Consider the following 21,233-nt stretch of genomic DNA (forward strand, 5'->3'; position numbering starts at 1 on the left):
GAAGCCACTGCGGCAGCAACTACAATTTAATAATCATGGTTATCGCAGGGTTCAGCCTTAAGCGGTCCTTCTTTAAAAACCAAACAAAACAAAAGGATGTATCCAATATGTTTGCAATTTTGTTCCTTGCTGGGAAAGGCCTGGTGAAATGTCTCTTGTGGCATAGCTGGAACAGAAGAGAAACTCATCAAAGGTGGAGAGGCTGAGGGGGTGCAGACACTATTATCTTCTAGCCATTTGGGCTTTCAAGTTAAGGAAGCTGATTGTAGCCAAGTGACTCTTTGCAGAAACCAACTTATTAGAGCTGCTCCAGGGACCTGAAGCCTGGGGAGGCTGTCCCAAACGCTGCAAACTCCTGCACTGACTTGAATTTAGAATCAAGTTCAATGGAGTTTTTTTTTTTTTTAACCCCAGTGAGAATCGTTATTCCCTAGTTTACTTTTGAAAAGAAAGTTGAAGTCATCTAGGAACCCAAATCAGAGGATAGAGACTTCGAAGTTTATCGTTTACGCTTATACTCCGAGGGGAGGGGGAGAGCTTTTTTTCTGTTAATTAACGCAAGAGCCAATCCTCTTGGAATACAACTCTGTCTCTTTCTCTTTGTCTCTCTCTCTCTCTTTCTTCTAGGCGGACAGCACTGCTTTGCAATGTAGAATGCCCACATCTTAAGTCTACCGCTCTTTGAATTTTGACAAATGGGAACCCCTGTAACTATCACCTGACACAAGGTCTACAACATTTCCATCCTCCCAGAAAATTCCCCTGTGCCTTTTTTCAACCAACTAGAACTATTCTAATCTCTACTACCACAGATTGGTTTTTGCGTGTTGTTGGACCTTGTACGAATAGAATTGTCAAATATGTATTCTTTTGTGTTGGCTTCTTGTGCTCAACGGAATGTTTTTCAGATTCATCCGTGATCACCTGTATCAGTAATTTATTCCTTTTGATTGCTGAATCGAATTGCATTGCAAAAGCATACCATAATTTGCTTATACATTTTCTTGTGAGTGATTCTAGTTATGATAAATAGAGTTACCATGAACATTTTTGGACATACCTTTTGGTGAAATACGTGTTCATTTCTGTTGGGTATATATCCAGAAGTAGATTTTCTGGATCATAAAGTAGATACATGTTTAATTAACATTGTACTATTTTATATTGTCACCAACAATGTATGGCGGCCACCCTCGATCTTGTCGGTCTTATCATCTTACATGTTCTGATGAGCACGTTATAGTATCTCATTGTGGTTTTATTGCATTCCTTGTTGTCCAGTGATGTAGAACACCCCTCCGTGTATTTCTTGGCCATTCAGGTTTCCTTTGCTTTCCTTTGCAAAGAGCTTATGAAAGATTTTTGTCCATTTTTATGGATTTTTAAAATTGATTTAAAAGAATTCTTTATACATCCCAGAGAATGCCCTTTTCGGATGTATATTCCTTAAATATTTCCTCCCAATCTGTAGCTTGACATAGGGAAGGGAAGCAAAAATAATATAAAAACAGGGAGGGGGACAAAACAGAAGAGACTCTTAAATATAGAGAACAAACTGAGGGTTATAGGAGGGATTGTGGGGGGGGGGCGCTAAATGGGTAAGGGGCGCTAAGGGATCTACTCCTGAAATCACTGTTGCACCAGATGCTAACTAATTTGGTTGTAAATTAAAAAACAAACAAACAAGCAAACAAAAAGTTTATTAACTCTTAAGAAAAGAGGAATGTCAAAAACAAACAGCAGAGGTTTTATTTGAAATAAAAAAGTAAAGGGCGCCTGGGTGGCTCAGTCAGTTGAGCATCAGACTCTTGGTTTTGGCTCAGGTCATGACCCCACGGTTCGCAGATGGGGTCCCACGTCCGGCTCTGCCCTGACAACACGGAGCCTGCTTGGGATTCTCTTTCTCCCTCACTCTCTGCCCCTACCCCATTAGGCGGCGCTCTCTCTCTCTCTCTCAAAATAAATACATATTGAAAAAATAATAATAATTTTAATATTTTTACTTTTTTTAATGTTTACATTTACATTTTTAATGGAATTTACATTACATTTTAATAAAAATGTCTTATTTTTAACAGAGAGAAAGAGAGAGAGACAGAGCATGAGTGGGGGTGGGGCAGAGGGCAAGGGAGACACAGGATCCAAAGCAGGCTCCAGGCTCTGAGCTGTCAGCACAGAGCCCGACACGGGGCTCAAACTCACGGACCGCGAGATCGAGCCCTGAGACGAAGTCGGAAACTCAATCCACGGAGCCACCCAGGCACCCCAGTAATAATAATTTTTAAAAGCGAGACTCAAAATAACTCCTGTCATCACTGCAACTGGGTGACTCTTGAGAAACTGGGCTCTCCATCCCCACGGCAATGCTTATCTTCAACAGCTGACCATCAATACAAAAGTCCTGAAAGGCACACTTTTACCCTGAAGTTAAGAATCACCCTTGTATAACCCAGGAACCAACATCATCCGTGAAATGTGTAACCTGGGTTTTCGAAGTGGAGGAGGAAGGATCCCTGAGAAACCCTGTCTCCGGTCACCCGAGTCTCCTCACCCCCAGCTCCCACCCCGCTTCCGGCCTCACCCAAGTCCTTTGGCCTCTGAGTCAACCCAGGGATCTGCTCTGTGTGAAGGGGACCCAGCCCAGGCCCTCTTCCTGCACTAAAGTGGGATCCCACGTCCCGTGGGGGGACCCCAGCCGCACGAGGCCCTAACAGCGGTCTCCCTAGAGCTTCTTTTCCCAGCATGCCTTTCCCCCAGGTTTGCCTCGGAAGGGAACCGAGTGATCTCTCTTCGCAGATCCCCAAAGCAACCGGCCTCAGGAAATGAACCCTTCCTAAACTGACTGTCGAGAGGCCCACCCTCCCAACCGGGAATCAGGAGGCCTCGACTCCACAGCTAAAACCTCTCCTCCAGCCTGTCCTCGGGTGACACCTGCTGTCAGCTCCCCCATGGCCAAAGCCCGATCCCCACACGCATCCGGCCAAGCCCTCTGGCCGTGCGGGCCCTGTGCGGTGGGGAGGATAGCCTCGGTGCCTGACCACCTCTGTTGTGGGTTCCGACGGCCATTCCTGACCGTGGGTTCTGAGAGATCACTCCTGATCCCTCCCAATCAACCACGCCACCACACATACCCCTTTCGTCTTCCATACGGTCCCTTGAGTCGGTTTGGGACCCCTTGCCACCAAAATAACCTTGCCTGGGTCGGGGGACACCAGCCGCCTACAAAAGTAGGACAAACAGAAGCGTTGCTGTGCCCTGCGCGAAGCCAGGCCGAGGAGGGGGTAGGGGATACCAAGCGTAAACAAGGGATGCAGTCAAGACCTTGCCACCAGCTGGCCCAAGCTTGTGCAGGAGCAGGGGAACATCTTTAGAGTCCCGAGCTGGGCGAGGGCGCCCTTGTAAACACAACCCATGCAGTGTGGCTGGGAAGTGATGGGCCCACTTGTGAGCCCAGGCTGGTGCGAACCCCGCCAACGATTCCACTCTTCACCTGTGCTTGTGGCCCTCACTGCCCCCCATTCATTCCCGCCCCAGGCGGAGCGTTAGGTGCCGAAGACTGGCAGTGAGGGGACCCAACATCCCTGCCCTCAGGGAGTTCACATCCCCCGTATGGAGCCTCTGTGGGACGCTCTTCAAAATTCCTCACTGCCTTCACCCCTTCAATCAGCGGAGCAGCCCTGGGAGGCAGGCACCGCTATGTGCTGCACTGAGCAGTTGTTGACCTGCGGCCCAGAGAGAGGAGGAAACCGGCCAAAGGACACACAGCCGGCCAGCGGCCCAGGTACGACCCAGCAGGCAGCCTTGTTCCAGGGCCCGAGGCCTTGACTTCCATCTGGGGAGACCTGGCAATCCAGGCTTATTTCCCCTCTTCCTCACATGCACAGATCATTCAGCTGGAATCCTGCTCGGCACTGGGACACGATGAGAAAGGACCCCTCGAGTCCAGTGAGAGATGCAGCCATGTGGGGTCTTGACGAGCGGGTGCTCTAAAGAAGGAGCCGTTCATGCCACAGGAAGTGGGTTCACAGGCGTTCCAGAGAGTACACCCCAAAGACAGAGCCTGAGAGGGGGAAGGAGCCCGGGCCCTTGGGGGTGGTGGGGGGAGATAAGAGGTCTCTCGTGGCTCCGAGACCAGTCCTTTGTGGGATGGCTGGGGGGGAGGGGCAGTGGCGGGCTGATGGAGGGGGTCAGGGGGCAGTGGGTGGGAGGGACGGGCGGGGTGTCCTGTCACCTCACAGGAGGGAGGGGAGGGAGGCAGAAAGGGTTAAAAAACCAAGGTGGGCCTGGTTATGGAAGACAGGGTGCTAGTAAAAGGTTTGGTCTTTCTGTTGTCAATGGGGTGTCATTAATGGTTTCGTCAGGGAGGTGATAAGCGGTGTTTGACCAAATCTGTTTCCGTATTAGATAAATAGAGGTGATTGAGAGAGATGATAGATAGAAGGATGGATGGATAGATAGAAATATAGATAGATAGATGATAGATAGATAGAACAAAGATAGAATTAGATAAGTAGATAGATAAATAGAGAGGTGGAGAGGTGAGGGAGAGGGGGCAAAGGAGAAGGAGCTGGGGTTGACATAGACATGGGGTGGGGACAGGGACAGGGATAAGGGGAATGTATCTTTTCCCCTGGGGGGGAGGGGGTGGAGGTGTAGGAGGAGGGGGTGCGCAGAAGCAGGATTCCTTGTTGCAAATGTTCTGCAATCGCCTCAAGGAAAAGAGTCCTCTGTTCCTTGCTGTCGCAGCTCAGGGCTGGGCTGAGGGCTGGTGGCCGTGGCTGGTGGCCAGAGGAGGCAGGAAGCAAGCACCTGGTGGAAAGAGCTGCTTCCCCCTCCACCGCCTGCCACCAGGCTTCAGATCACCCGACCGGACCTGCTACCGATGTAGCTGCTAATCACCACGGAAAAGGTCCCTCCCTGGAAATCAGGGGGCTCGTTTTTGTGTTTTGCCCCCAGCAGCCTTGTCCACATTGGCCTCAGCGTCCAGCCCTCGCTGTGACTGCCTTTTGGGCCTGAACGTTCTTAGGAAGGGACAGATCCCGCAGGTAGCTGCCACCTGGCCCACAATGGCAGCCTAGGAAAGCCCGGCTCCCGCTGCGAGGGGCCGAGCCACCCCGGGAGGGAAATGACCAAGGTCAATGTTGGGGACGCAGCATCTGCGGCAAAGCCTCTGCCCCATTCTCCTCCTGTGGTCATTGTTACTTTCCACTGACCAGCTGCCTGCAGGCTCCGGGCAAAGACAAAATGGGTAACACAGCCGCCATTCAGTGGAGATTAATGCCTGGAATGAACCACACCTCTGAACAATTGCTTCCTCCACGAGGGACAGCGCTGAATGGCCGGGGAGCCCCATTGATGGCTGCTATGAAAGAGGTGAAGGCCTGCGGTGGAGGGGAAGAAAACCCTCACACCGCCCCTCAAACCTAGCCCTGATTCTTCCTTCTTGCCTTCCTTTTCCCTTCTGACTGCCCACTTCGCCCATGTCGCCCTAATCCAGAACCGTCCTTTTTGTGCGGGGACTTGGGCAGCGCGCTTAAAATTCACGGATTTGCTACTGTAAGTCATATCGCTGCGGCTGCGTGCTGATCGCATTAGTACCCATTATCTCTGCAACTTTCCGACTTGATAATTAGTTACTATCATTCACGCTGTGCAATCAGCTGTTAAATCCTCGTTTATGCTGATTTGAATATGAATGTGCTGTTCAATAACATGTTAGATTGCCATGTTTACAAATATACTCCAGGTATTTGGAAATTTAGATGATGCGGAACATACTGTTTCAGCTGTGCTCGGTGCCAGTTTAAATAACTTAAGCCCATTTACCAATTACTTAGCAATTCTTTTCACATACTTCTGTTTCCCCTGTCCTATCCTTCTCGACCCAAACTCAGATATGCTCTTTTTCGTCTGTTTGCGTGTTGTCGCTGTACTAAACTAACAATCTTCAAGATGGGACAAAAGTAGCAGCCACCTCTATGTGGGCCTTCTTTTCTGATTCCTGCTGATCTCATTCCTGCGTCTTTGAGAGGCAGAGGAAACTGCAAATGGGAAAAAGAAAGAAAAAAAAAATGATCTCTGCAGCTGGAGTGTTAAATATCAAGTCTCTGAAAGGACATGTTTTGCATGTACCACAAAAGGGAAAGAAGAGAAAATTTCTGAATGTGGGTAACACCCAAGAGAGCAAGATGCATCTGATTGGAAACTCCTAGAAGGCAAACAAGTGGTTCTGGAGAGCGGGGCTTCTCAAACTTGAATGTGCCTTTGAATCACTTGGGGGTTCCCTATGGCTTGTGGATGCTGGCTCGCTAAGTAAGGCCGGGGCTGAGACAGGACGTGTCTGATCACCTCCCAGGTGCAAGAACACTCTAAAACAAAGGGACTATGGGGGCGCCTGGGTGGCTCAGTCGGTTAAGCGTCCAACTTCGGCTCGGGTCATGATCTCGAGGTCTGTGAGTTCGAGCCCTGCATCGGGCTCTGTGCTGACAGCTCAGAGCCTGGAGCCTGCTTCGGATTCTGTGTCTCCCTCTCTCTCTGCCTCTCCCTTGCTGGCACTCACTCTCTTTCTTTCTCTCTCTCTCTCTCTCTCTCAAAAATAAATACATATTTTATAAAATATTTTAAAAAAAGAATACGCTTTTCCATTTGAGATTTAAACATCAAGCTTGACAATTCCACTTCTGGGTATACATGCAAAAGAATTGAAAGCAGGGACTTGAACAGCTATTTATACACCCATGTTTATAGCAGCGTGATTCTCAACAGCCGAGAAGGAGAAGCAGCCCAAGCATCCATGCATGGATGAATGGATCAATGCAATGTGGCTCGTACATAAGATGGAATGTTATGCAGCCTTAAAAAGAAAGGAAATGCTAAAAAAAAAAAAAAAAAGAATTAAAAAAAAAATTAAAAGAAAGGGGTGCCTGGGTGGCTCAGTCGTTTAAGCGTCCGACTTCGGCTCAGGTCACGATCTCGCGGTCCGTGAGTTCGAGCCCTGCGTTGGGCTCTGGGCTGACAGCTCGGAGCTTGGAGCCTGCTTCCGGTTCTGTGTCTCTCTCTCTCTCTGCCCCTCCCCGGCTCATGCTCTGTCTCTCTCTGTCTCAAAAATAAAATAAACGTTAAAAAAAATTTTTTTTTAAATAAATAAATAAAAAGAAAGGAAATGCTAACACACACCACAACATGGATGAGGACATTATGTTACGGGAAGGAAGCCAGTCGCACAAGAATAAATGCCCTATGATTCCACTTCCCAGAAGTTATCTAGCCAAATGCACAGAAACAGAAGTAAAATGGTGGAGGGAGGGTTGGAGGGAAGAGGGGATCGGGAGCTGCTTAACAGGTATAGAGTTTCAATCTTGAAAGATGAAAACATTCCGGAAGCTGATTGTGTGACGATGTGAATGTATGTAACACTACTGAACCATGCACTTAAAAATGGTTAAGATGGCAAAACTTATGTTATGTGTCTTTTACCACAATTTAATTTTTTTTTTACAATACATAGGGGGAAAAAAATCATTCTTGGTTTTAGGGACATCGTGAAAAAAGGTTTACTTCTACCAAGCAACCTATATTTCAGCAGATTCACCTTCAATTCTTCAGTGAGTTGATCGGATTTCCTGGACACCAGCCAGGAAAGAATAAATCAATTTTTCTTCCGTGCTCCCACGTCCTTTGATCAAAACCCCATTGCAGGGGCGCCTGGGTGGCTCAGTCGGTTGAGTGTCTGCCTCTCGATTTCGGCTCAGGTCGTGATCGCACAGTTGGCTCTGCGCTGACAGCGGGGAGCCTGCTTGGGATTCTCTCTCTCCCCCTCTCTCTGCCCCTCCCCCACTCATGCACTCTCTTTCTCTCTCTCAAAATAAATAAACTTTAGAGAAAAAAGAAAACCCCAACCCCCCCCCCCATTCCAACAATTATAGCATTCTGATCAATGTTCAAATTCCATGTGTGTCTCCATTTCCCTAGGAGGCTTTGAGGCTGGTGTTTGCCCTTCAGTGATGGACCTAAGCTTCAGATACTTCTCTCCCCCCATCCTGACACAGTCCTGATTTTGTCCAGGTGTCTCTCCTTCTCACCTTTGCCCTGATGCGTCAGAGGAGGCCACAACCCTAGGACATGAACCATCAGGAGCCTAAATCAGTCGCGATGGCTCCATTCCATGGTCAATGAGGTCTGAGGGAGTTCTGCTGGAAGGCTTCAGGGAAAGGTTTCCTTGCCTTTAAAAAGAGACACGGGAAGAGAATGTTCCTCTGTTTACAAGGGAGATTGTCTGGGCGAGACACGTGGAACACAGGTGGTCATCTTGACAGCAGCCTGATTAAGGCAGCAGCCGCAGGTGGCAGAGACAGAACAATCTAGAAAGGCAGAGCCGGAGCCAGAGCCACCCTACCTCTGGGTCTCTTGCCTTGTCAAAAATAGAGCGCTTCCTGGTTTAAGCCGATTGAGCGGGAGTGTTCTGTTCTGGCCGCCGAAACAGCCTTCACCGATCCGAGTACCTTGCAGGTAGGAGATAATGCTGATATTTGATGGATTCAATTCGAGTAGGAAGACAGGGCTGGTTCACTGCCCTTAGAGGACTCCTCAGGCCGCGTGACATCTGTCCCCATCCCCGGCAACCTCACTGGTGAAATGGTTTTTCCAACGAGAAAGATAACAGGGTGTTGTTGCTTGCTTGTTTTCGTCACAGATCCTCCATGGGCTGCTTTTTCTAGAGAACGTGTAAAACGTCATTCCATTGTCAAAGTTTCATTGAATTATACCTCTTGACAGACCCGTGCCTTACAGGAGCAAACTTCAGGAAGGGGTCATCACAAATGGCTCATGCTCGTTGAGCATCTTTATGCGCCAGACGTTAGGCTCAGTTAATCCTCAGATTGATTCTGTCATCCCCCTCCTTTCTCGGGTAAAGAAACCGAGGCGCAGAAAGCTTCATTCACCTGCCCAAGGCCACACAGCTAATCATGCGCGGGGGCTGGGATTCGAACCTGAGGAGTTGGCTCCTATCCTTAGGCTCCATGGCGATGAATTGCTTAAGTGCGCGCAGCTTTCTTCAGTTCAGACAACAGCAGTCCATTCCCTGCTGTCAAAACCTTAAAACTCTTAAAATCTCCTTAAAACTCAGATCACGTTACCCTCCAACTCGATGCCCTCCGGTGGGTCCCCGCGGAAGTTCTAGAGGGCATCCGAAACAAGGCTCGAGTCTGTGTTGGTCCCCACTCCACTGGCTTCCCTCCCACTGGCCACTCTGGCCACCGTTCAGCTCCTTTAACACATTCAGCCTTCTTTGCCTCCGGGCTTTCACACCTGCTCTTCATTCTGCCCGGGGTTCAACACCTGACCGGACAGACAGACAGACGCATCCACACAGGCGCGCACACACCCGACCCCTGGAGAACTTCCACTCATCCTTCAAGTGTCCGTTGAAATAGTTTACTTCCTTAGAGATCTCTCCGCTGCCCTTCGGTCCAATTTGTCCCATGGTCGTACCCTCCCCGTCACCTGGGTGGCACTTCTCAGAATTCATAGTTGCATGAGTGTGTGTGATTTTCTGCTTTGTCTCTGTCCTCCCCCAGGAGACCGTCATGCCCGTGTTGTCTCTACAGTATCCCGAGTGACAGTCACATTGCGGCAAGAGTGGGGAAATGTTCAAGGAGAGGAGGCAGAAAAGAAGTTGAGAAGGAAAGAAAAAACTGGAAGGAAGGGAAGGGAAATTGAGAGACTATGGTCAGGAAGGAAGAGACTGTGAGGCTCCGTGAGTTGCCAAGCATTTGAAAGCTTTTACCACAGTAACGTTCCTTCCCCCCGGGGTAAGCAAAGGGCATGGCCTTGGCAATAGCTGGCTTGTTTCCTTCTTCCCTCTGTCCCTCCTTTCCTTCCTTCCTTCCCTCTTTCCTTTCCTCCTTCCTTCCCTCCTTTCCTCCTTTCCTTCTTTCCTTCCCTCCCTCCTTCCTTCCTTCTTTCCTTCTTTCTTTCCTTCTTCCTTTCCTTATTTCCTTCCCTCCCTCCTTCCTTCTTTCCTTCCCTCCTTCCTTCCCTCCTTCCCTCCTTTCCTCCTTCCTTCCCTCCCTCCCTCCTTCCTTCCTTCCTTCCTTCTTTCCCACCTTCCTTCCTTCCTTCCTTCCTTCCTTCCTTCCTTTCTTCCCTCCTCTTCCTTCCTCCTTCCCTCCTTCTTTCCTTCCCTCCTTCCTTACTTCCCTCCTTCCTTTCCTCTTTCCCTCCCTTCCCTCCTTCCTTCTTTCCTTCTTTCCCTCCTTCCTTCCTTTCCTCCATCCTTCCTTCCCTCCCTCCTTCCTTCCCTCCTTCCTTCTTCCCTTCCTTCCCTCCTTCCTTCCTTCTTTCAACTGCTTCATTCCTTCCTTACTTCTGCCCTCTCTCTTTCTTTCTATACCTATTTTCCTTTTTCAAAAAAAAAAAAAAAAACTCCCTAAAACAAAAGTAAAAGACCAGCATTTAAAATTCATCCACAAATTTTAAAGTGAAGCCTGTGTGTTTGGCCCACAGGATATTTTTACCACTGTTTTGCAGAGAGCAGTGGAGCTCTTCCTTCTTATATCCTCTGTCCCTCTCCCAGCTCTACCAGTTTATATCAAGTGGACGACTCTTTACAATCCCCTCCGTATTTCGGGACAATCATACCAACCAAACTAATATATTGGAACTAGGAATATAACTTTAGGAAAAGCAACTAGACAGATAGAAGGATTTTTCACTTTTATAGGGTTAAGTGGCTATAAAAATTATAAATTGATATCAGATTATATCATAAGGTCAAGAGATTTGCTGCTGACTTCCCTTTAATGAATTAAGAAACAACTAGTGAGAAAAACATAACGACACAAAAATATCCAAGCAAACAGAAAATATTTAAAGGTGAGAGCCACCAAAACATAGAATAACTTGTGAATATATTATTAGTAGAATTTCTAGCACTTTAACTCATTTAAAAATAGACAAAGTAGGGGCACCTGGGTGGCTCAGTGGGTTGAGCGTCCGACTTCAGCTCGGGTCATGGTCCACGGTTCACGAGTTCGAGCCCCACGCCAGGCTCTGTGCTAACAAACAGCTCCGAGCCTGGAACCTGCTTCAGATTCTGTATCTCCCTCTCTCTCTCCCCCTCCCCTGCTCATGCTCTGTCTCTCAAAAATAAATAAATGTTAAAAATTTTTTTTAAAAATAGACAAAATGAATTCATTCCAGGACATGTCCAACTACTTACGAAATATGATTATGTGATTATACTCAATCTATTGTTTTAAAATTTATTTTTCAGAGTTTGCGTTATTATAACTAAGATGTAATTGACCAAGAAAATGCTAGCCACACCACTTACGTCATATATTGTTTCCCAGGTTTGAAGGTACAAAGGATTGTGCTTCAAGTATGGAAAAACTGGAGAATGCCTTATTTTTGAGAGGTGGGAGGAAAGGCAAAGAGAGAAGGAGACATAGAATTTGAAGCAGGTTCTAGGCTTTGAGCTGTCAGCACAGAGCTCTACATGGGGCTCAAACCCACGAACCATGAGATCATGACTAGAGCCAAAAGCGATGCTTAACCGACTGAGCCACACGGGCACCCTTTGTTTGAGACATTTTCAAATTCATTTTAGTAGAGTACCAACCCATCAAAGAGTCACCTGAGGAAGCAATGAGAACGAAGACAGGAAGGGAGAAAGAAAAACGGAAGGAGAGAGAAATGGGGGTAAAGAAACTTTGCATCCAGATCAATATTACCCTTCAATAGCATTACCCTGAAATCACGCATTCATTCTTCAGTACCTCCACACCCAAATATTTGATGCATGGGCATGTCATGTCATGTCATGATAAAGGTTTAGGCCTGCAAAGAACTTAAAAAGTTATCAAGGGTTTATTTTATAGGCGAGAAAGCCAGAATTCAGGGAGTTCCAAGCGCTTGACAAAGTCACAGAGCTTTTATCCACTTAAAAAATGGATGACAGAGTGAGAAAAGGGATTTGAATCAGTACTACATCGAATTATTCAAAGTATATCATTCTTTTCCGTTGAACTTCCTCATTCATTCATTCATCCCACACATATTTACTGAGTGCCTCGTATGTTCTGGGCACTGCTGAAGATACAGCAGCGAACAAACAGACAAAACACCGTACATTCGTGGGGTGCACGTCCCAGGGCGTCAATATAATTTAAATTCCTCATTCTATTTTCCATGCCGAGGTTGCTGTTTTAACAATTTTCGGGAGCCACCTCATTAGAATCAGAGATGCTGAACGAATTCTCTACTGACACAACTTGGTGAGTGTAGGAATTACAAATATGAGTCAACTCTATTGATTACAAAGAGGAGGCGGTGCACATACAACTTTTTTAGAGAGAAATTAAACCCCATTAAAACATAATAGACGATGCTCCACATGACATCCGATTCACCAGCCACATCTCCTAAAACACAGGGCAGGACTGTTGGAAAGAAAAGAAAAGAAAAGAAAAGAAAAGAAAAGAAAAGAAAGAAAAGAAAAGAAAAGAAAAGAAAAGAAAAGAAAAGAAAAGAAAAGAAAACTAAGCATTTTTAAAGGCTTTCCAGCCAAGATAAGAAGACATTAAACTTTTGGCAAGCATCCTGGCAGCCAGCAGAATGGAACCACGCACTGCCTGCAAATGTTTAGCCCACAGCTGTTGGAAATGAAGAATGTCAAAATACCCAAAAGCAAGAATCCATGCACACACATCAAAGAAGCGAAGCTCTGGGGGACACCCAGCGTCGAAGCGGATGATGGCGGGAGCACCAGAAGGGAGGCAGGAAGGGAGGTGCCGGGCAACACAGAAGACCAACCAATCTTGATATCGCGTCTACAACCTCAGCTGTGTTCATCCCTGCTGTACCACCATGGAAAATGGTCCCCGACGTTCAGAAATCCACTGGCGAGGACCCAAAGCCTGCTGCCGTTAACTTCATTCTGCAAAAGGTGTGTCCTTTACTCCATGACGAAATCGTGAAAACTCAGGCAGGGGTCCCTTTTTTCTTTTTCTGTTGTTTCTTTTTTAGCCAAACTCTCATGTGTACTGCACCTGTAGAAATAGTTATTTTTAACCCTCAATTCACCTGAAACGAATTAAATGAACTAATTAAAATGAAACGTGGTTTGTTTTGAGAAGCCAATGTTCCGAAAGTGCATAGATCCCGGTAGTTCTTTGGTTTAAGATGAAACACCACGTTCCAGCCATAAGAGCATGGCAGCCTCACAAATGGGGCCAACATTTACTTAACTTTCTAGAAGACGGTTTGAAGATTAAGAAGGAAGGGGAAAAAAAGTTAGAGAGGGAGAGAGAGCCAAACCGTAAGAGACTCTTAAAAACTGAGAATAAACTGAGGGTTGATGGGGGGTGGGAGGGAGGGGAGGGTGGGTGATGGGTATTGAGGAGGGCACCTGTTGGGATGAGCACTGGGTGTTGTATGGAAACCAATTTGACAATAAATTTCATATAAATAAATAAATAAATAAGAAGATTACTGTTTTGTCACTCAAAACAGTATGGTACTGGCTAAAAATATAGACACAGAGATCAGTGAAGATTATGCCACAGCTTAGAGAAATGGTGATATGGGTTTGTTTTCTCTTTTCTTATGCTTACGGAATTTGACTATGTCGGTTTTATAATTTCAAAAAACTGTTTACTAAAAATAAAATAGAGTGAATCTCTGCTACAGCCAGAGTGAGTGGCATGGGTCTAGGTACAACCTTTCACATAAAATGACCAAGGAAGGTGACAAATCTGGAAAAAGCAGTGGGGCCAGCTAAATCACAAGATATATGAAAGGTACAGAATAAGGTGTCTCTCTTACGTCACCGAGCCGTTCAGATAATTCGAGACTTTTGTAAGCATGAGGAAGTTGGTCCCCAAAATGTCATCTGCTAGTTTGGTAAGAAAAGAAAGAGGGAGCAGGCGGTAGAGTGGTTTTGTAAATCACTGATGAGAACGAGAACCTAGAGAGAATTGATATAGGTCAATATAGCTTCCCAGCCACTGCGTCCTTCCTGCCCACAAAAAGTCAACTGGCAGGATTGTATTAGGTCATCAATTCCCAGAGGACAGCTTGACTACATGTGTAAAAACTTGTATACCCTCTGACCCAAGAATTCCCCTTTAATCGGAGAAGTACACAAAAATGTCTATACCAAGACGCTCATTTCGTTGTTCTTAAAATAGGAACAAAATGGACACACCCTAATTGGCCCACCAAAAAGAAGCTTAGTTAGATTAATTCAGGAGTATCTGGATGATGCACTCTTACACTACCTTTAAAAAGGAATGCGCAGGGGCGCCTGGGTGGCTCACTCAGTTAAGTGTCTGACTCTTGATTTCGACTCGGGTCGTGACGTCGAGGTTCATGGGATTGAGCACCACACTGGGCTCTGTGCTGGATGCGGATCCCGCTTGGGATTCTCTCTCTCTCTCTCTCTCTCTCCCCCCCAACATCAAAATAAATAAACAAATAAAAAGAAAAAGGAAGTGATATCAAAAAGAATCTCCATGATATATTATCGAGCAAAAACAAGCCGGTTATAAAATGGGATATGTGGTATGGTGTCGTTTTCGTTTAATTGTACAAACGATAGGAAGACATCTGGAAGAATGTTCTCCAGTCTATTGGCAGTGGATGTCTCTGGGTGGAGAATTTAGCAAGATGTTTACTTTGTTCCTTCTCCTGTCCTGTATAGCCTGAACATTCTAGAAGAGTAGGTGTGGCACTGGAAGGAGGCCTCTGGGACAGAGCCGCTGGGAAGTCCTGGGAAACCCCAGGATAATGACCATTGGAGGCCCCGTGGACGGATCTGAGGGTGGCAGAAAGGCTTAAACGATGTGGAAGCAAAGAGGGAGCCAAAGTGGTTTATGGCAAGAGAAAGAACGGTGACGAAGCAGAATTTCCGGGTGATTAGACTGAATTCTCTGGGAGGCTGCACGGGATTGTGTGCTCTATTATTATTCATAGAATTCCTGCCATCGTAGAACTCAGTGGGCCATTGGAACAGCCGGGCTAACTGGAATTTTTTTTTTTTTTTTTTTTCAGTTAGCGTGGGGGGCCTGTGCAGGGAAAGAAAATACCAAGCTAACTTTCTTAAGAAATAACACACAGCCTGTGGAGGCGGGACAGAAATTGTTCCATGCAACATACTAACTCATCGTGGCCCACGGGAGGCTGGAAACTATCTAGAATGCGGTGTGTTTGGCCCTATGAGATATTGTAAGTGTTTCTTTCCTAAAAAACAGGTGACCATCCCTGTGACCATTGTACTCAGCTTTGAAGTCCTCGTCAACCAAAGATGTGGGTAGTTATCTGTTAGAAAGTAGACTGGCTTAATGGTCTAAAAGGTTCTGGGTGGTAAATGAGAAGATTTAGGGGCCTAATTACTAGTTTGCCTGCTTGAATATTCTTCTTTACAGAGTAGCTGGAGCTAGAGACAGAAATCAGAACTATTCACTTTGGAAAGAATTTTCAATACGTCAATAACACAGTTTTTAGTACCTAAATTTTTTTTTAAAAAAGGTACTCTGAAAATATTAGCAAAATGCTTATTAAAAGGAAACGATCTGCACAATTATTACCCTGAAGAGTTCCAAGTTAAATGTCTAGGGAAGTGACATCCTCCTTTCCAGAGGGCTTTCCTGTTTGATCATTTTAAAATTTAACTGCCAAAAGAAATGAAAAGTAAAACCATACAGCAGAAACAAGCTGCCACAAAGGATCCTCAAACATTGGGTCCATTTAGACATTTTAGAACATCTCAGTGAAAAGCAGCCATCTCTGCTCAAACCTAGTTAGAAAATGTTTGATGTTACAACACAGATTTTCTATCATGCACTTTGAGTTAACACAGAGATGCAACTTAATGCAATAAGCATGGTTTCTCCCATTTGGGATTCTTAAAACATAAGAAACATAGCATGCTGGGCATTTACTTGGTTTGAATTAATAGCGATGTATATATAGAATATTATGAAGATCAAGTTATCCTCTGACCATTCGCTGCTTGAAATTTTCCCATTCAGCAGATTCTATACATTGCTAATGTTAAAAATGAGAGGGTTTTTTTGTGACCGAAAAAAAAAAAGTATTTGTGTAATCTTCAAAGTGTTTAATTTGTATTAAAGCTAAATCCAGAGGCTCTGAAACCTTAGGGGCTCTCGATGTGGATTTTTGTTCTGGTTCACACACCTTGAGACAAAGGCTCATAGTCAAGATGTGGAGGAAAAAGACGTTTTTTTGTGTGCAAGATGCGGGGCAAATTTATTCCCCGGGCAGCCTGGAATGAGCTTCAGAAAATGGATAGAGTGTCTTCTTGAAGAAAGGGCCTCTAAGTAAACTCGACTGCCATTCAAAAGATTTGCTCTGACACTTAACAAGTGGTGCAGGAAGAAAGGAAAATCTGTTGTCAGGTTTGGGGTGTTTATCAGCCCCCCTCGAGACACTTGACCTAATGCTGCGGCCCCCCTAATCCGCTGATCTGCATGCCGTGGTCTCGCGAGCCTCAGCCCGCAACTCCAGTAAAATTGCCTGGAACACTTGTCCCAACACATTGATCCCTCGGTATATTGTGTGCGGCTCACCTACCCCCCCCCTCCTCTTGCGGCTCCCCCTAAATTTAATTCTGCTCACAAATTGTGAAATAAGTTGTTTGGGCTGGATTTGTCGAGTGAATTGTCCCACTAATGAAACAGTCTGTTCATTATACAGTTGTGGGACGGAAGATTTAGCGCTCCCATACCCCGGGCCCCGGGCAGGTTAACGTTTTTAGACTTGACAGTTTACAAAAGAATGAATAGGTCTCTCCTGTCACATCAGGCTTACAAACAGCTTGGCACACAAACAGTTACTGCTTGTGTGCATGTGGATTTAGGGTCCCCGCCTGCTAATGCCCCAGATTTGTAAGTACAAATTGGTTGGTCTTCAAACTGTTTGCGAAAGGAATAAAATGACCAAAAATTAGTTTGTTTTAGCCTTTTCCCCCTCCCCTCCCCGCTCTTGCAAGGGAAACATTTAAAAAAAAAAAAAAAAACAGAGAGAGAGAGAGAAGGAAAGGCTAAAATAGTATGTAGCAAGTCCTCAGGGAATATTGTGGCGTTTTTGCTTAAGGCATCAAATTAAGCAGGACCATTGTTTGGCAGAAAACATTTTGTTCTGCTGGGGCACCCTGCTTCTCAGAAGGCAGCTGAAAATCTAAGGGAATTAATTTAAGACGTGTGATTTTAAAAGATAGAGCAGGGAGAGTGGGGGGGGGGGAGATCAAAAACTTTTCATTTCTATTCATTTTAGTACCTGTTGCTTACAACTGGTTATAATACCTCCCTCCCTCCTTCTAACCGCATTGATCTTTTAAAATGAGTCATTTAGGTTTCTGAATCTTTTCATAGGCAATTATGTGTAAATTAGCTAAAACCCGTTTTATTTTTTCTATGGCAGTTTGAATTGTGTGGTGAGTTGGTTAAATTCTTGCCAAATCTTCGAGAGAGAATGCTGCATAGGAAGTCAGGTGAATATTTTTATCATGTGATTTATCATCAGTTTGGTGATACTTTTTAGTCTGGATTGAGTTTAAACACTCTTTGGTTTATTATAGCTACAGCAGGACAGTTGATGAGAGTAGTAGATGTTTCCATCACTTTAGAGGAGAAACAAAGAAAAGTAACAGACTGTGCTCGCTTGGACAGCATGTATACTAAAATTGGAAAGATACAGAAAAGCTTAGCATGATCCCTGTGCAAGGATGACACACGCAAATTCCGGAAGCGTTCCACGTTAAAAAAAAAAAAAAGTAACAAAGAATTTTTTCAGATTTCAGCTTGACCTAACATCTTTGAATTAAAGACTCTCTCCTTGATCAGATACAGCCCCAGGATGTTCAACCTCCTTACAGTACGAGGGGTTATTCTTTCATATTTCAGTAAGTTCATTATCACATGTTTCCATGTACTGTAAAGGCAATTTGTAACAATCAGACTTTTTGGCAACTTTGCAAGCAGCAGTTACGAGCTAATTCAAACATCCCTTAAAACCTGTTCCCTTGTCAGTGCCTAAATCTCACACTGAGAATCTGAAGCATTAAGAGTTCCCAGACAGAAAGAATAATCGTAACTCATAACTGCGCAAAGTCAGTGATGGTTGGCTGTTGGAAATCTGAATAAAGCAAAAGCGCTGGAGACAAACGCGGGTCCGCCTCCACCCCGGATATGGTGCAATCATTTTGTACGAATTTATCCAAGCCTCCAGAATATACTGCACATGTGAGCCCTTAAGCCAAAATTGGTCACATTTGAAATCTGGAGACAGGAGTAGAAGAATAATTTACAAATAACTCAACAACTACAACAAACTACACTATGCGCACAGAGTAGAGCCAGTGCCCTTTTCTGGGTTTCCGTCTCTCCCACCTACTCCCCGAACTTGGCAAACACTTTCCTGTAGTAACATCCATCCTAAGATTTTTTTTTTCCTACCTCATCACGCCGTTTTAGGACATTTCAAAGACAGAGGCCATGACTGGCGAAGAAAGTTGGGCTAAGGTAATACATACGTTGAGTGAAATATTTTTCGAGAAACATGGCATTTCTCCTTGAATTCTGAAATGCGGCGACTGCCTTCAGTGCAAAGCTTTCAGCAAATGCAGGAGTTGCAGTCATCGGTCACCTGTTGGGGCAGGCTTCTTAACAATCCCCTGGAACCCCAGGATGAGTGAGGTCAAAGTTGACCCAAGTGCCATGCAAAGATTGAAGAAACATGAATAAATACTTACACAGAATATTTATTTATACCAATAAATACAAAAGGGCTCCTTTTGTCTTACTCCTGATGAAACAAAAGATACGAGCAGAAATATTTTTAAATAGCTAACGGTAAGCTAAAATATAAAGCCTTTCTGCTCTCAAAAGGAGACCCAGTGCTAAAAACAAATCTGCGTAATTAGCAGGGAGGGAGGGGTGTTGGCGCGTAGGTCTCCGCTGAAGGTAAGGCAGTTGACCAGTATGTACAATCTTCAGCGAAGTGACTCCTCCAGGGGCTTCCCTGCCCCACCGTGAAATGGAAAGAACGTTATCTCATACTGTTGTTGAGTTGTATGGGTGGCACAGTCTTGGTGGCCTGGTCCAGCAATCAAAAAATATCAGTAGGGGTGCCCGGGTGGCTCACTCGGCTGAGTGTCCGATTTTGGCTCAGGTCATGATCTCGCGGTTGATAAGTTCGAGCCCCATGTCGGGCTCTGTGCTGACAGCTCGGAGCCTGGAGCCTGCTTCGGATTCTGCGTCTGTCTCTCTCTCTCTGCACCTCCCCCGCTCATGCTCTGTCTCTCTCTGTCTCAAAAATAAAATAAACATTAAAAAAAAGTTTTTAATATTAATAAAATATATATTACATATCTATACACATTTGTTGAGGTTTCTGAGCAATCCCAATGGCTGAAGTAGAAAAATACTAGGGTCCTGTGAGGCACCCAGAAGAGCCCATGGAAACTTAATAAGCCAACCTGACGGGTAGACCTCCCTCCAATGCTGTATTGCCAGGTAAGACTTAATCCATCAAATACCAGTCCTGGATGTCTATACATCCTTCATTTCACAAATGAGGAAACCGAAGTTCAAATTCACAAAACCCAGCATCTTGACCACCAATCTAATAATGTTCTTCATAAATATTTATTTAAAAAGAAAATTCCGAGGGGCGCCTGGGTGGCTTGGTTGGTTGAGCATCTGAGTTCAGCTCAGGTCATGATCTCACGGTTCCTGAGTTCAAACCCCGAGTCAGGCTCTGTGCTGACAGCTTGGAGCCTGGAGCCTGTTTCAGATTCTGTGTTTCCCTCTCTCTCGGCCCCTCCCCTGCTAGCTCTCTCTCTCTCTCTCTCTCAAAAATAAATAAATACTTTTTAAAAATTTAAAAAGAAAATGCCGAAGCACCTGGGTGGCTCAGTCTGTTAAGCGTCCGACTCTTGATTTCGTCTCAGGTCGTGATCTCAGGGTGTGTGGGTTCGAGCCCCGCATCCAGCTCTGTGCTGACGGGGCAGAGCCTGCTTGGGATTCTGTATCCCTCTCTCTTTGCCCCTGCCCTGCTCGCTCGCTCTCAAAGTAAATAAATAAACATTTGAAAAATAAACAAATAAAAAAATGAAAAAAAATGCTGTAGGGGCTCCTGGGTGGCTCAGTCGTTTAAGCCTCCGACTTCGGCTCAGGTCATGATCTCGTAGTTCATGGGTTCAAGCCCTGCACGGGGCTCTGTGCTGACAGCTTGGAGCCTGGAGCCTGGTTCAGATTCTGTGTCTCCCTCTCTCTCTCTCTGACCCTCCCCCCACTCACACTCTGTCTCTCTCTCTCTCTCTCTCTCTCAAAAACTAAATAAGCATTAAATGTATATGTATGTATGTGTATATATATGAAGAAATGCTGTCAATGTTGTACCCTGATTTATCTTTTGGACTACAGGATTCCTACTTCATTTGTATAAAATGGAACGTTTGGGTGAGTTCAGTGAATTTTCTGAATCAACACTCTTTGGTGGCTTTTTGCCTTTTAGGTGTGTTTGTGGATCTGTGAGAACTATTTTTAGAAATTAATTACAGCGTCTGTCTTTTCCTACTCAAATGCTAAGGTGGTCGTTATTGCTCTGTTACTTGCGAAGCCAAGTGAATAAAACAAATCTTTTTACAAATCTTTTAAAAGTGTAACATCAAGGGGCGCCTGGGTGGCGCAGTCGGTTAAGCGTCCGACTTCAGCCAGGTCACGATCTCACGGTCCGTGAGTTCGAGCCCCGCGTCAGGCTCTGGGCTGATGGCTCAGAGCCTGGAGCCTGTTTCCGATTCTGTGTCTCCGTCTCTCTCTGCCCCTCCCCCGTTCATGCTCTGTCTCTCTCTGTCCCAAAAATAAATAAACGTTGAAAAAAAAATTTAAAAAAAAAAAGTGTAACATCAAAAATACATTTCTCACACACAAAAAACGTATTGGCTTAAGAAAACAGTACCTGATCAAGGCCCAAGGGTAAAATGAATGGTGAAGAAGAATACCAATTAAAACAGGTTGTATGAGAAATGCACTTGCTTTCCCTTACACAGGTTTTCCAAGATCCTCAGTTCCCCCAGAAACCTATAAAGCTTTTGGTTTTCTTCTCTAACACTCCCCCTCTGGGAAGGCTGCCAGACCAGCTTGACTGGAAGCATGAATTCAGCATGAAGGGACAGAGGCTAAAAGAGCCACCACTCAGGGCTCAGG

At 45.4% G+C, this 21,233-nt stretch overlaps 1 non-coding gene across 1 annotated transcript; it reads left to right on the forward strand.

Moving 5' to 3' along the window:
- The first annotated feature begins 17,677 nt into the window (after window positions 1-17,677).
- Window positions 17,678-17,786, forward strand: LOC113594447 (U6 spliceosomal RNA). Its single transcript, XR_003414836.1, has one exon. It is a non-coding gene; the product is annotated as a U6 spliceosomal RNA (small nuclear RNA).
- Window positions 17,787-21,233: the final 3,447 nt, after the last annotated feature.

The sequence above is a fragment of the Acinonyx jubatus genome, chromosome C2 (genome assembly GCF_027475565.1).
Source record: "Acinonyx jubatus isolate Ajub_Pintada_27869175 chromosome C2, VMU_Ajub_asm_v1.0, whole genome shotgun sequence".
In the NCBI taxonomy this organism is placed as follows: domain Eukaryota; kingdom Metazoa; phylum Chordata; class Mammalia; order Carnivora; family Felidae; genus Acinonyx; species Acinonyx jubatus.